The sequence below is a fragment of the Puma concolor genome, chromosome A3 (genome assembly GCF_028749965.1).
Source record: "Puma concolor isolate L17-30 chromosome A3, mPumCon1.1.hap2, whole genome shotgun sequence".
In the NCBI taxonomy this organism is placed as follows: domain Eukaryota; kingdom Metazoa; phylum Chordata; class Mammalia; order Carnivora; family Felidae; genus Puma; species Puma concolor.
In genome coordinates, this window is record NC_141669.1 from 103636173 (window position 1) to 103649599 (window position 13427).

Sequence of the window (13427 nt, forward strand, 5' to 3'; positions counted from 1 at the left end):
GGTATTAAAATGTCTTTTCTTTTCCAGCTGCCTATCTATAAGACCAGATTTTGTCATAGGATTCAAACCAAAATATTTATTTTTATTTTTTTAATGTTTATTTATTTTTGAGGGAGGGAGAGAGAGACAGAGAGAGAGCGTGCACGCGCATGAATGCGGGAGGGGCAGAGAGTGAGACATAGACTCTGAAGTAGGCTCCAGGTTGCCAGAAAGGAGCCCGACACAGGGTCTGAACCCATGAATTGTGAGATCATGACCTGAGCCAAAGCTGGATGCTTAACCAACTGAGCCACGTACGTGCCAGAAAATATTTATTTTTAAACATGTAAGTAAATATATAAAATGTATCTTTACTTTCATTTCTGCACCAATAAATAACAACAGACATAACCCCTATAAACAAAAGTTCTCTAGATTTCTCAAAATAAAAGAATCCTGAGACCAAAAAGTATGAGAACTATGGATCCCTGCCTAGCATCCTAAGGAATTTGGATTTTACTGTAAGCATATAACGTGGTCAGTCATTAGAGGTTTTTAACAGAGAGTCTTTTAAAAAGGTGTTTATACATACCATCTTTTGGTTTTACTCTTCTAGAAAACAATAATCCTCGAAACATAATTCTCAACTGCTCACTCCCCAAAAAAAATTTTTTTGTAGATAGACAGAGGACGCAAGAATAACATGACAATCTCTGCCACAAAAATTAACAGCAAAGAACTATTATTCTATTTTTTTTCTATGACAGTTTGGCAACTTAGCTTTGCTCCACCCTCCCAAAATTCACAGAACATGAAGTGCATGATTTATTAATTGACACCTTCATGATATTGAGATCTTCTAATAAAAATAGATTTTGAGCAGACAACTATCCCTAGAAACTTCACATAAAGCAGTAAGAAAGATGCAGATATGTCTCCCCAATAATCTACTTTCTCCTATATTACACTCCCTTAGGAGAATTAGAAGTAGCAACCTCTGCTATTTCCCGATGGGAAGCATGGCTGCCAACATTAAGAGAATTTGCTGTTCAACTTTTTAAACCATGTTTATTTTATTTTTGGGAGACAAGGGGAGTGGAGGAGAGGCAGAGAGAAGGGGACAGAGGCTCTGAAGCAGGCTTCATGCTGACAGCAGCAGGTCTATACGGGGCTTGAACTCAGAAACCGAACCATGAAATCATGACCGGAGCTGAAGTCCACCGCTCAACCAAGTGAGCCACACAGGAGCCCCCCTGTTCACTTTTGACCTTCATTTAAAGACAGACACATTGGGGCGCCTGGGTGGCGCAGTCGGTTAAGCGTCCGACTTCAGCCAGGTCACGATCTCGCGGTCCGTGAGTTCGAGCCCCGCGTCGGGCTCTGGGCTGATGGCTCAGAGCCTGGAGCCTGTTTCCGATTCTGTGTCTCCCTCTCTCTCTGCCCCTCCCCCGTTCATGCTCTGTCTCTCTCTGTCCCAAAAATAAATAAACGTTGGAAAAAAAAAAAAAAAAAGACACATTAAGTTACAACATGCCTCTCTCACACTAATTTAATACCTTCCTATATACTACAGTATTTGAGGTTATAGAATATCAAAATCTGTATACGTTATTAAGTAGTAGAGAAGTTGTTGGAAATAAAATTTAGGTTAGGACTTTGATGAAGTCAAAAGGAAATATTTAATCTACCATCAGTAACTTTTCATTTAAAAATAGCCTTTTCTAGGGCACCTGGCTGGCTCAGTTGGTGAAGCACGCGACTCTTGATCTCAGGGTTATGAGTTCGAGCCCCACGCTGGGTGCAGACCTTACTTAAAAATAAAATCTTAAAAAAAACCCAGCCTTTTACTAAAGAGCTGGTGTTCAAACACCTTCTTAGCTTCACTCATAAAAGGATTTCAGGGGTTGTGTATGTTGGTAGAATTGTGATCCTCATAATTACTCTATACCCAACAATTATATGTTATTACAAAGACAGTAAAATCAGAATACAGGTTGTCCTGAACTTGAGCATCTGATTTTCCTATAACTTAAGAAAGATACCATTATATATTGACATCCCCAACCAATACTCACCTGGTAGAATATATCACTGCCTGGTGATGATTTTAAGTACCTGCCGGCAGCTGTATGCTAGCAAGAACTCAGGATCAAATTTGGCATTTTGAGGAGTCTTTCATGGCACTGACAAGAGAAAGTAGATAATAAAGTAACCTAGAATTTCAGGTAAGCATGGGCTGATCCTGTAGGTCCCAGAGAAATACTGTTGAATAGTATTAAGTTAACTAGAAAATCTACTAATTCACATAAAGAAGTTCCACAACACTTATTGAAAGATGTGAAGCCATCTGGGGGACAGGGTGGGGAGTCCGCCATAAGAAATGACCACCAGGGACTGGAAGTGACTGACTGCACACTGCACACTATCCCTCCAGTGCTGATTGCCTGCCCTCCAACAGATGGGTGCTAGCTTCTAGCACTTACTTACCCTGTCTCCTAAGATCCCAGAAAAAATCATGGGAAGGGAGGGAGCACTCTGGGATGCACCCATGGAGAATGGATGTCCCACGTGGGAGGTGGGGGGAAGGCTATATGCAAGAAATAGCAACATTCAGCAATAGCTGTTTGGAGCCTGAACCTGCATCTTGAGCAGGAGGTACTTCTGGGTAGATTCTCGCCATTTTTAATGCTGACAATAAGATTTTGGGAAAAGAAACCTGCTGTAGGTCTAATTTAAAATATTACCATCTTCTAGACTTTCCAGGAATATAGATCATTCCCCAAATAAGACATCTAAATGTAGTTTGACTATTACACTTGACTTTTTACTACATTTTCCATGAACAAGGGTATGAAAATAGGTGGGAGTCTTGGTAATCTCTTATCTGTCCAGAGACCTAAAGTAAAATAATTAGTCCCTCACTATAGAGTAGGTATGTTTGCTGGTGCTGAGTAGGCAAGAGCACCACTTCCAAACAAAACAAAACAAAACAAAACAAAACTGAATGCATATAAAAGGTGGCAATTAAAAAAAAAAAAATCATGGGGCGCCTGGGTGGCGCAGTCGGTTAAGCGTCCGACTTCAGCCAGGTCACGATCTCGCGGTCCGTGAGTTCGAGCCCCGCGTCGGGCTCTGGGCTGATGGCTCAGAGCCTGGAGCCTGTTTCCGATTCTGTGTCTCCCTCTCTCTCTGCCCCTCCCCCGTTCATGCTCTGTCTCTCTCTGTCCCAAAAAAATAAATAAACGTTGAAAAAAAAAAAAAAAATCTTTAGAAAGAAAACAAATGTTTACATATGTTCCTAAACCAAGTGTAGAACTTTAAAAACATGGCATGTTTTCTAACTGGGCTATCAATTAATAAATAGCCTAAATTAAGGGTTATTTTGTGATTCAGCAACAGAAAGGCAGGTCAATGCTCTCCATTCAGACTTGGCCAATAAGACCTTGTTTGGGGTTCAAAATAAAATAATTGTAATAAAACCCAGATGCTAATATGAGTTTCAAAGGCAGAGCAAATTTATCAGGCAGATGCATTCAGAACAGTGTTGCTTCAGAAATTTTATTTCTAATGTGTAAAGATAATCACGGCTAAAACGTTTACACCCTCTAATTGAATATGGGGATTGCTCTTGCTCATATACTACTACAGAAAAATTAAGTAGCTAAAATACAAGGAACTAGATATGCCTAGGGAAAAAGAAAGTAAAGACTGAAGAAAAATTGTACATTTTTGTATTTAGGTAACAGCTATTGGGTTTATGCATTTCTGGAGATACATTTTGGTTTACTGTCTATTCTTTGGTTGCTTATATGATCTCTAAAAAATCATCTTTTTCCTGCACATGACATTTATTTGCACAGCAAATGCAACAGGATAAACCATACAAACACTTCCTGCTCTATCAAAAGAGAAGGGAAGGGAGTCTGATGTTTTTGAGATACTATGGAATTGGAAGGACACAAAAGGAGGCTCTAGAAATACCGGAAGCAAAACTCTAAAATGACTGCTATAATGATTGCTGTGGGGATTGTAGTCTGGGAAGCTGAAGGTAAAGGACTTGAGATGCTTTGATTCCGTGGATTCAATATCATGTTCAATTATGTGCTTCTCTGCGGCTCTGAGTGGTTTCAAAATCACTTTATAAAAGAATTTATTTCAACCTTAAGGAATAAAGTTTAAAGGGGACATAAGAGATAGAGAGATGTCCTGAACAGCAAGAAGGCGCAAAAGGAGAAAACAAAAAATGGCTACATTCCATTTTAACAGATTGGTTAAAAAACAAATATAGTAACAGTTAATCACTGATATTTACCAGGGAGTTCAGACAGGTAATTTGAAAAGTTCCCAAAGTGAGCCTGCTGCCCACCCTTGGTTAAGAGGTGAAATCCGAGAGCAGGTTCTAGAATATAATTCACCTGATTCAAATATGAATAAAGGCTGTTGGCTAGGCTTTTCTGACAATTAAGAGACTTGTCCCTACACATTGGCACAATTTAGCACTTAACAGGCAGTATCCTACTTAATCCTCATAACCAGTGTATTATTATATCCATTGTAAATTATACATGTTCTGGAACTTCTCCATTGCCGGTAGAGTGTTAAATCATTAATGTTGGACCCAATAATGCCAAGAACTATGCTACTTTATAAGAAAATCATGGAAAAAGAAAAAAACAAAACAAACCAGAAGGCAGACTGCATTCATTCATACAAAAATATTTACTGAACACCTTCTATGTACTGGACGCGTGTGGCACCTTAATGAACAGACATAAAATATTTGACTTACAGCCTAGCAGGAGTGGGGAAAGACAATTCACCATCAGTCAGTCAGTCAGTCAGTCAGGTTGTATTTTAGAAGGTAATAGATGCTACAGAAAAAGAAAATGCAGAGCACTGTAAGAGGGATCCAGGCCATAACTTGCAATTATATATAAGGTAGACCTCACTGCCAAAGTGATATTTTAGTGAAGACTCACTCAAAGGAGGTGAGGAAACTGGCCATGAATGTATGTGGGGAGAAAATATTACTGGCACAGGAAAAACCCAACACAAAGACTTGAAAGTGGGAATATGCCTGATGTGTTTCAGGATCAGCAAGGAGGTGAAGATGACTAGCATGGAAAGCAAGAGAGGGAGGGAAGTGGGGAAGTGGGGAAGAGGTCAGAGTTAAGGCTAGCCAGATTGTATTGGGCTTTGTGAATCATTATGAGGAAATCTGACTTTTATTCTAAGTTAGATGGAATGCCATGGAACGGTTTTAAGTGTAACCTGACTTCTGTTTTAAAAAGATCGCTCTGGGGGAGCCTGGGTGGCTCAGTCGGTTAAGCACCTGACTTCAAAATTTTGGCTCAGGTCATGATCTCCTGGTTTCTGTGTGTTTCCGTAGTGTAGAGGTTATCACGTTCGCCTGACGTGATCTCCTGGTCTGTGAAATGGAGCCCTGTGTCTGGCTCTGCACTGGCAGCACAGAGCCTGTTTGGGATTCTCTGTCTTTTCTGCTCCTCCCTCACTAGCACTCGCCCTCTCACTCTCTCTCAAGATAAATAAACATTAAAAAAAAAAATCACTCTGGGTGGCTCAGTCAGTTAAACACTCTTGACTTTGGCTCAGGTCATGATCTCACAGTTTGTGGGATTAAGCCCCATGTCAGGCTCTGCACTGACAGCACAGAGCCTGCTTGGGATTCTCTCTCCACCAACCCCCATTCATTCTCTCTCTCTCTCTCTCAAAATAAAATAAACTTAAAAAAAAAAAAAAGATCACTCTGGTTGTTATTCGGATAACTTGTTAAAAGGAAGCCAGGGAAGGAGAAAAGAGAGGTCACTGTAATAATCTAGTCAAGAGGCCTGGAAACTTAGACACAGATGCGAACAATAAAGGTGAGGAAAGGGGCTGAAATCCTGGATTTACCTGGAAAACAGGATTCTAGATACATATGAAGATAAGTAGGATTTGCTGGTAGTCTTGATATGGAAAGAAAGAGAAGAGTCAGGATGATTCCAAAGTTTTTGGCTTGAATAATCTGAAAACTGTACCTACCACCCACCAAAACGGGGCAGGCTGCAAGGAGAGTAGGTGTGTAGAAAAAAACAAAAAATCAGTTTTAATCCTATTAAATTGGAAGTACCTTTTATGTATTCAAGTTAAGAAGTCAAAAAGGTAGTTGATATGTGCTCCAGAAGTTTCAGAGCACTATCCCTGCTGGAGATATCCATTGGGGAGTCTTAAACAGCTACATGGTATTTTATTGAAGTCTCCCAACTGTTTATGACAAGAGTCCTACAGGAACTGAGCCCTGAAGCATTCCAAATTAATAGGTTGGTGAGGAAAACCCAGTGCAAATTTTTAAAAATGACAGAAAAAGTGAAAGTAGTGGTCTAGTAGTTTAAGGAGGAAAAGTAGCTGCATGTGGAATCTTCAAAATCAAATGACATATGTCAAAAGAGAGGGGATGACCAATTATATCAATGCAGGCAATAGGTAAAGATGAGAACTGACTGCTGGATTTAGCAACTTGGAATAGTTTCTTTAGAAAAAGTCCTAGTGACTCTATCCTCCCTCACCCCAGAGGACAATTACAGATTGAATATGATGTTATAGTTCAATGTGCTCATGAACTGAATTTGTTTTTCTAAAGAATTATCCAAAGGAGGGGAGCCTGGGGGGCTCAGTCAGTTGAGCCTCCGACTTCGGCTCAGGTCATGATCTCATGGTTTGTGGGTTTGAGTCCCGCATCGGGCTCTGTGCTGACAGCTCAGAGCCTGGAGCCTGCTTCGGATTCTGTGTCTCCCTCTCTCTCTGACCCTCGCCCGCTCATGCTCTGTCTCTTTCCCACAAAATAAATAAACAACAACAAAAAAAGAATTATCCAAAAGAAAGGATTTACTGCAATTTAATATTTGGGACTCAAATCACTTGATCCATTAAGAAATACCAGTGATATGGGCACCTGGGTGGCTCAGCAGGTTAAGAGTCCACCTCTTCATTTCGCCTAAGGCCAAGATCTCATGGCTTGTGAATTCAAGCCCACATCTGGCTCTGTACTGACAGTGCAGAGCCTGCTTGGGATTCTCTCTCTGCCCCTCCCTGCTCACACTCTCTCTCAAAAATAAACATTAAAAACAAAAAGAACTACCAGTGATAATCTTTAACTACTAACAGTAATTTGTTAACATATAATTCCTATCCCTTCACAAAACAAGACAAAAGAAAGCAACCTCTAGGTAAATTGGAAATAGAATATATACTTCATTTCTCCTGATGAGGAATTATGATAAACCAAAAACCAATATTTTACTACTGTTTTTCCTATTAAAGAACACAGGTTTGCACATTACCACCATTACTATTGATAACGAATGCTCCAGAAGCATTTTATAATGTTCCAGAATGTTAACATTAGTCAGCATGCCATAAAACCAAAATATAAGGTATAATTATTAGAAAGAAGTAGACTTAAGTATCATTATCGGTAACTGATTATATAACGAGGAAACCCAAGAGAATAAACTGCTCTTAGATTAAAAGCTCTTAGAATAGCCAGCTATAAATAAATACACAAAAATCAACAACCATCTTATACTAACAATAACCAATTTGAAGAATCCATCACAATGGCAACAGAAAGAAAAATACTGAAGAAAAACATTAACAAGAAATATCAGGACTTCAGTGAAAAACAAACAAACAAACAAAAACCCTCTATTAGGACAGCTAGAAGGTCTGAATAACAACTTTTCAGGTCCCTTAATAGAGACACTGACTACTGTACATGTAGATGAGAGTCCTCACCAAAAATCAAAAATACACCTAACTGTAGTGGAAAACTGCAACAAAATCACAAATGTGGATAGCAGAAAGACAAGTAGCAACTTACCTGACCTAGAAGAGTGACATAGGGTGGCAAGCTAAAATTAGGTTAATAAAGTTTGTTTAGGAAGCTCTACATCCCTGGATGCCCTTCCAACCTAACTTGCTGCAAAGGTCTGGCTGACAGTCCCAGAACCCATCAAGAATGGAGATGGATTCCTGACAAAGTAGATGAAACAGTTAAGTCTTTGGGTTGTAAACCCACAGGAACCTTCCCCAAAGTGACCTCTATACAAAGAGGATTCTGAAACCTCTGCCAGATCCCTCCGGGAACACTAGCAGCTAGATCCTTTCCTCAGCTCAGGATGCTGGAAGACAATCCTCTGACCAGACCAAGAGGAAAAAGCCTACAGTAGGCCCCAGTGAACAACTCAGAAGAAACAGTAAACAGTCAAAAGGCTGCCACTGGGGAGGAAGACTCAGGGGATTGGGGCTGGTGGGGAGAGGGGCAAGGGACCATTTATTTTACAGTAAGCCTTTTGGATTTAAACTATGTGCCTGTATTAGTTTAAAGACAGCAAGATGGTAATCTTTATCTGAAAGGACAGATGAATGTACTTCTGACTTTTAAAAAGAATATCGTGACTTGCTCTACCAGGTATTTTCATGTATGCTAAATCCACAGTACAAAATATTTGGCATTAAGTTTAGAGATCGGTGCATAGATGAGTAAGACCTAAAACAGAAGCAGACCCAAGATTAAGTCAAGATCTTAAAGGAAACACCATAACCAATGAGGAAAGGATGGACTTTTAAGAATTGGTGTTGGGGGGTGCCTGGGTGGCTCAGTCAGTTAAGCATCCAACTTTGGCTCAGGTCATGATCTCGCAGTTAGTAGTTACTAAGTTCAAGCCCAGCTTGGGGCTCTGTGCAGACAGCTCAGAGCCTGGAGCCTGCTTTGGAATCTGTGTCTCCCTTGCTCTCTGCCCCTCCCCCACTCGTGCTCTGTCTCTCTGGTCTCTCAAAAATAAATTAAAAAAAAAAAAAACCTTAAAAAAAAAAATGGTGTTGGTAGAAGTGACTAACTGGTAAGGAGGAGGTGGTATAAGACAATTCATATACATACATTAATACAGAATTAAACCTAAAAATCTAATGTATTTCCAAAATTTCAGTTATATTTACCTCACTTCTGGGTTTTTCAAACATAAATGTGTAAAAGAAAAATCATAAAAGACAAGACAAAGCTCGACTACATTAAAGTAAAACTATTTTGCTGTTTGGAAAACACCATTAAGTAAATTAAGAGACAAACAATGAGCTGTGGGGGGAAAATCACTGCAAATATGATAAAGGCAGAATACTATATAAAACAGGTATTCAAAATTATTTTTCTAAATCACCAACTAAGAGTGAAGAGGGCAAAGTACCTGAACAGACAGCTTTGAAAAGGTAAACAAGAAGCAAATCACTAAGTTCACTACTTACCAAAGAAGATAAGTTAAAATAAGATCGCATTTTTATAGAAAATTAGGAAAGATTAAGCACTGGAATGCTGACACAGTGGGAGACCATTAGGTGCATAAGGGAATCAATGTGTCTTAGCATAAGCAGTTTGGCACTGTGCCTCGAGAGTCATAAAAGAGTTCACCTCTGCCTCAGGAATTCTGCTATAAATCCAGCCCAAGCAAGTCAGAGACCCCAAGACTTTCAGGCATAGGCATTTATCCCAGCTCTGCCTCCAAGTCTGTTCTTACTTTCTGAGCCTACTTCCTTTGCCAGACAGACTCTGTTGAAGGCCTTCCTCGATGATTCATTCCATCTCTCCAAATCTCTATGCTGTAGGCATTATTAGGTAGAATTGGGTAATTAATAAAGTTCACTCCAACCCAAAGTGATCAAGGTCAGATTTGCAACCAGTATTTCATACCAAATTTTCAACCACTAAAATGCAAATATGTCAAACAACAGAAAACTCATGAAATAAACTTTGGCATATCCATCATTAGAAAATCTTACGTTCAGGGGCACCTGGGTGGCTCGGTTGATTGAGCATTCGACTTTGGATCAGGTCATCATGTTGTGGTTCCTGAGTTAGAGCCCCGCACAGGGCTCACTGCTATCAGGGCAGAGCTTCCAATACTCTGACCCCCTCTCTCTCTGCCCCTCCCCCACTGGTGCCCTCTCTCTCCAAAATAAGTAAACAAAAAAATATTTTTAAAACTTATGTTCAAAGATTTAAAGGCACAGAAAAGGTTAAGCGAAAAGGTCATATTTAAAACTACAGATGAAACTGAAATGCCTTTTTTTTTTTTTAATATGCAGACAAAGAAAAAGGGACAAATGGAAACATACCATCACATGAACAGTTCTATTTCTGGATGATGTGATTCTGAGTTTTATTTTCTTTGTTGTTGTTTTTTTTAATTCCCTAAATGTCTACAGCAAGAATAATTTATTTTAAAATGTTTAAAAGCCATAGAAACAATAGATCCTCTCAAATGGGAGTTGCTTAGAAGCCCTCAATTTTGAAGCACGTGATGCAAAAAGGAAAGATTAGGTGAGAAGTTACTATCTTAGCAGAGCATTACTGTTGAACTACAAGGTCCATCAAATGAGAGAGATTTCCATCGTTATTTTCTCAGAGTAAAATGGGAAAAATCAGCCTTTCAGAATCTGCTTGATAGTCCAGTTAACAGTTTAATTACCACATAGAACAGGGGATAGTTGCAAGAGAAAACCTCTTCAACTCTCAACGCATGCTCAGAATCACTGGCCTACTAAAAGCATTTTGGAATTGATGGGATTGAATTCTGATATTTACACAGTAAAGTTTGAAAGGTTTCAAAAAGCAAAAAGCCTAAGACATGTAAATGATATTTCCGTACTTTTTTGTTCAGAACTGTTTTAACAGTTCCTTGAAAGGCAAACTGGAATTCGATGGCTATAGGATACCTGTTTTGAGCATAAAATTATCTGTTTGGATGTGTTTTCTGTGTTGGGGAAGGGAAAACAGTGGGCAAATTTGTAGACAAACTGTGTCTTTCCTTTGTTAAAGTATAACACTACAATTGGTTTAATTTATGTAAAAAATCTAGGCAAAGCACTTTCTAGGAACCAAACTGTTTAAAGGCTGATAATGACTTTTTTTTTTTTTTTTTTGCCACAAATTACCAGAGATTTTTTGCATGACTGTAGGATTATATTTCACTTTTAAAATTTCTTAAATGTAAGATGTCTTAGGACTTTGGAGAAATGATGTATGCAATTCTTAGGTCTGTGTGCCCCAAAGGAAAAAACTGTTTCAGAAAACATCGTTTCCACCTCATTTTGGAACTTTCTTAAACAAGTTCTCAGCGCAAAAACAGGGAAAAATGAATATTCCTCGTAGCTGCTAGCAGTATTAATGCCAAGCAACAGCATTAATAGTTATGTAATTACTTAGAAAGAAAAACTGGAACTGTATGAGCTCACCCTTACCTGCACTGAGGCCAAGAACTGAAAGAGTGATTCAAATTCTTCAGAAAAGAGTCCTATTCTGAAACCCAAAGGTAGGAGGACCCGCCCACTTCCCCTGGAGGACTCGTTGCTATAGGAACCCGCAGTAACCCTTCAGAGCCAGAACAGTCCGGGGGAGGGGGATCCTCCCAGGGATTGGAGGATGGTTAAAAAAAAAAGGGAACGAAGAAAGGGTAAAGATGGGGGGGGGGGGTTGAGAGGTTAAAAGACAATGAAACCCCTTGGGTATGACAAGGTCAGAGAAGGAGGGCTGAGGAGCCCCAAAGAAAACTCAAAACATCAGTTAGAACAATGTCCTGGACGCTACAGTCACATTATAGTTAAGTTTAAGTTTGAACCATTAGAGACACTTCCCTCCCTCCCCGGTGGCAAACAAACCACCCTTTGTCGATTCCTGTGTTTGGAAAATGAAGCTAGACTTTTATCCCCTCCATTACAAACTGAATGCTACTTCGTAAAATTGAAATCTTGACTTTCTTATATTAAACCACCGGTTCCCAAACTATGCTTGCACATTGGAATCACCTAGGGACCTTTAAAATATACGTTGTTTTAATTGGTCTTGGGTGTGCTACTTGAGCATAGTTTTAAAACTCTCCAGTGGTTCTCTTCTTCAGCCAATTTTGGGAACTACTGTACTCCGTGATTTGGTGAGGTGGTAAAGAGTATTTTTAAAAGAGGGGAAAAAAAGAAAAAGAAAGCACAATTATCTCCCTTTGTCTTTTTAAGGCTAATAATAGAATTACTGGCTTTCCCCAAGCACACACAGGACAATAGGTTTCTTGATAAATAGGAATCCCCAGAATGCTCTAACAATACTTTCTTTGAGATAAAAAAGACTAGGCAGCATAATCTTTTTCTTCCCAAGACAGCAAACACCGTTCTTACCGAAACACCAAACTTATACACCTATTTTAAGAGCGAATGGGCCATGAATGACGCTCACAACTTGGGAGTACGAGCTCCAGCACCAGAAGAAAAACAGACCCCCAGTAGCCCACCATCATTCGCTGGGGTTCTGCGGCGACCAGGGCTGGGCAAGGACGGGGTGTGGGTCTCTGAAGCCCCCAATCCGGGCCCCGCTGGCAGCGCCTCAATAAAGTTACTCAGGGAAGTTTGTTCGCGTTTCCAAGCAGGCGCTTCCCCGGGCCAGGGGCGCGGCCCCCGCCACCTGCTCGGCGCCAAAGCTCTCCGGCCGCGCCCCCTCCCTGGACCTCCGCCACCTCCGCGGGTCGCGCACACTGCGGGCGCCCGTGTGACCGGCTGGTGCCCGAGTGGGCTCGCTTCGCCCCCCCAACCCCCGCGTCCCTCGGCTGCAGCTGGCCCAGCCCCTCGGGCCACAGCGCCAGGACCTCTTCTCGGGCCCGGCACCATCCCGCCTGGAACCCCTCGGGAAGGCTTCCCGCGCGGCCAGCGTTTCCCGAGCGAAGGCGGGGTATCCGGGCACCCCGCATCCCGGAGCCCGACGCCGACCGGCGGACCCGTCCCAGCCCAGCCGCGCACGGCCCCTTCGGCCCGGGGCCGGGAGCGCGCCCCTGGCCAGGCGGTCCGGTGCTGCGCACGCGCGGAGGCGCCCGCCCGCTCACCCGCGGCGCCCTCACTCACCGTCCGCGCTCTTCGTCACCTCTGGCGTCGCCGCCGCCTGCGGTGCTTGCTGCTCGCCGCTCGCCACCCCGGCCCGGTGCCCACTCCTCAGGCCCCGGCCCGGGCACTCGGGGATCCAGCGCCCGGCGGGCTTGGCGGGCACCCGCACGCAGGGCACGCTCCGCGGGGCCGCGCGCGCGCGCCCGGGAGCCGGGAGGGGGTGGGGCAAGCTGGCCACGCGCCTGGAGGCAGCCCTGGATAAATAAGGGGCATGCGCACTGCCTGTCCCTTCCTGGGGTCCTGTTTCTGGGAGACTGGTGACCCTGGACCAGTGAAAGGGAGAAGAGGCGAAGAAGGCCAGGAGACCTCCCCACTGTGAGGCGCATTCGCCCTTGTCCCACAGACTGCATGTGTTTTTCTCGGGTGCCTTCATCTAATGTGTTAAACATTTATTGAGCACCTACTTTGGGAGACCCTTTGGGCAGGACCAGGGCGGTCTCCATTAATGGGGGAACCATTGGCTTGAGATTGCT

At 42.1% G+C, this 13427-nt stretch overlaps 1 protein-coding gene across 1 annotated transcript in view; it reads right to left on the reverse strand.

Annotated features, from left to right (window-relative positions):
• The window catches only part of BTBD3 (BTB domain containing 3), a 35750-nt gene extending 22677 nt beyond the window's left edge, over window positions 1–13073 (reverse strand). The window contains exon 1 of the mRNA XM_025932210.2: window positions 12916–13073. The gene's annotated coding sequence lies outside the window, so the exon portion shown is untranslated. The remainder of the gene's footprint in view (window positions 1–12915) is intronic.
• Between the last annotated feature and the right edge of the window lie 354 nt (window positions 13074–13427).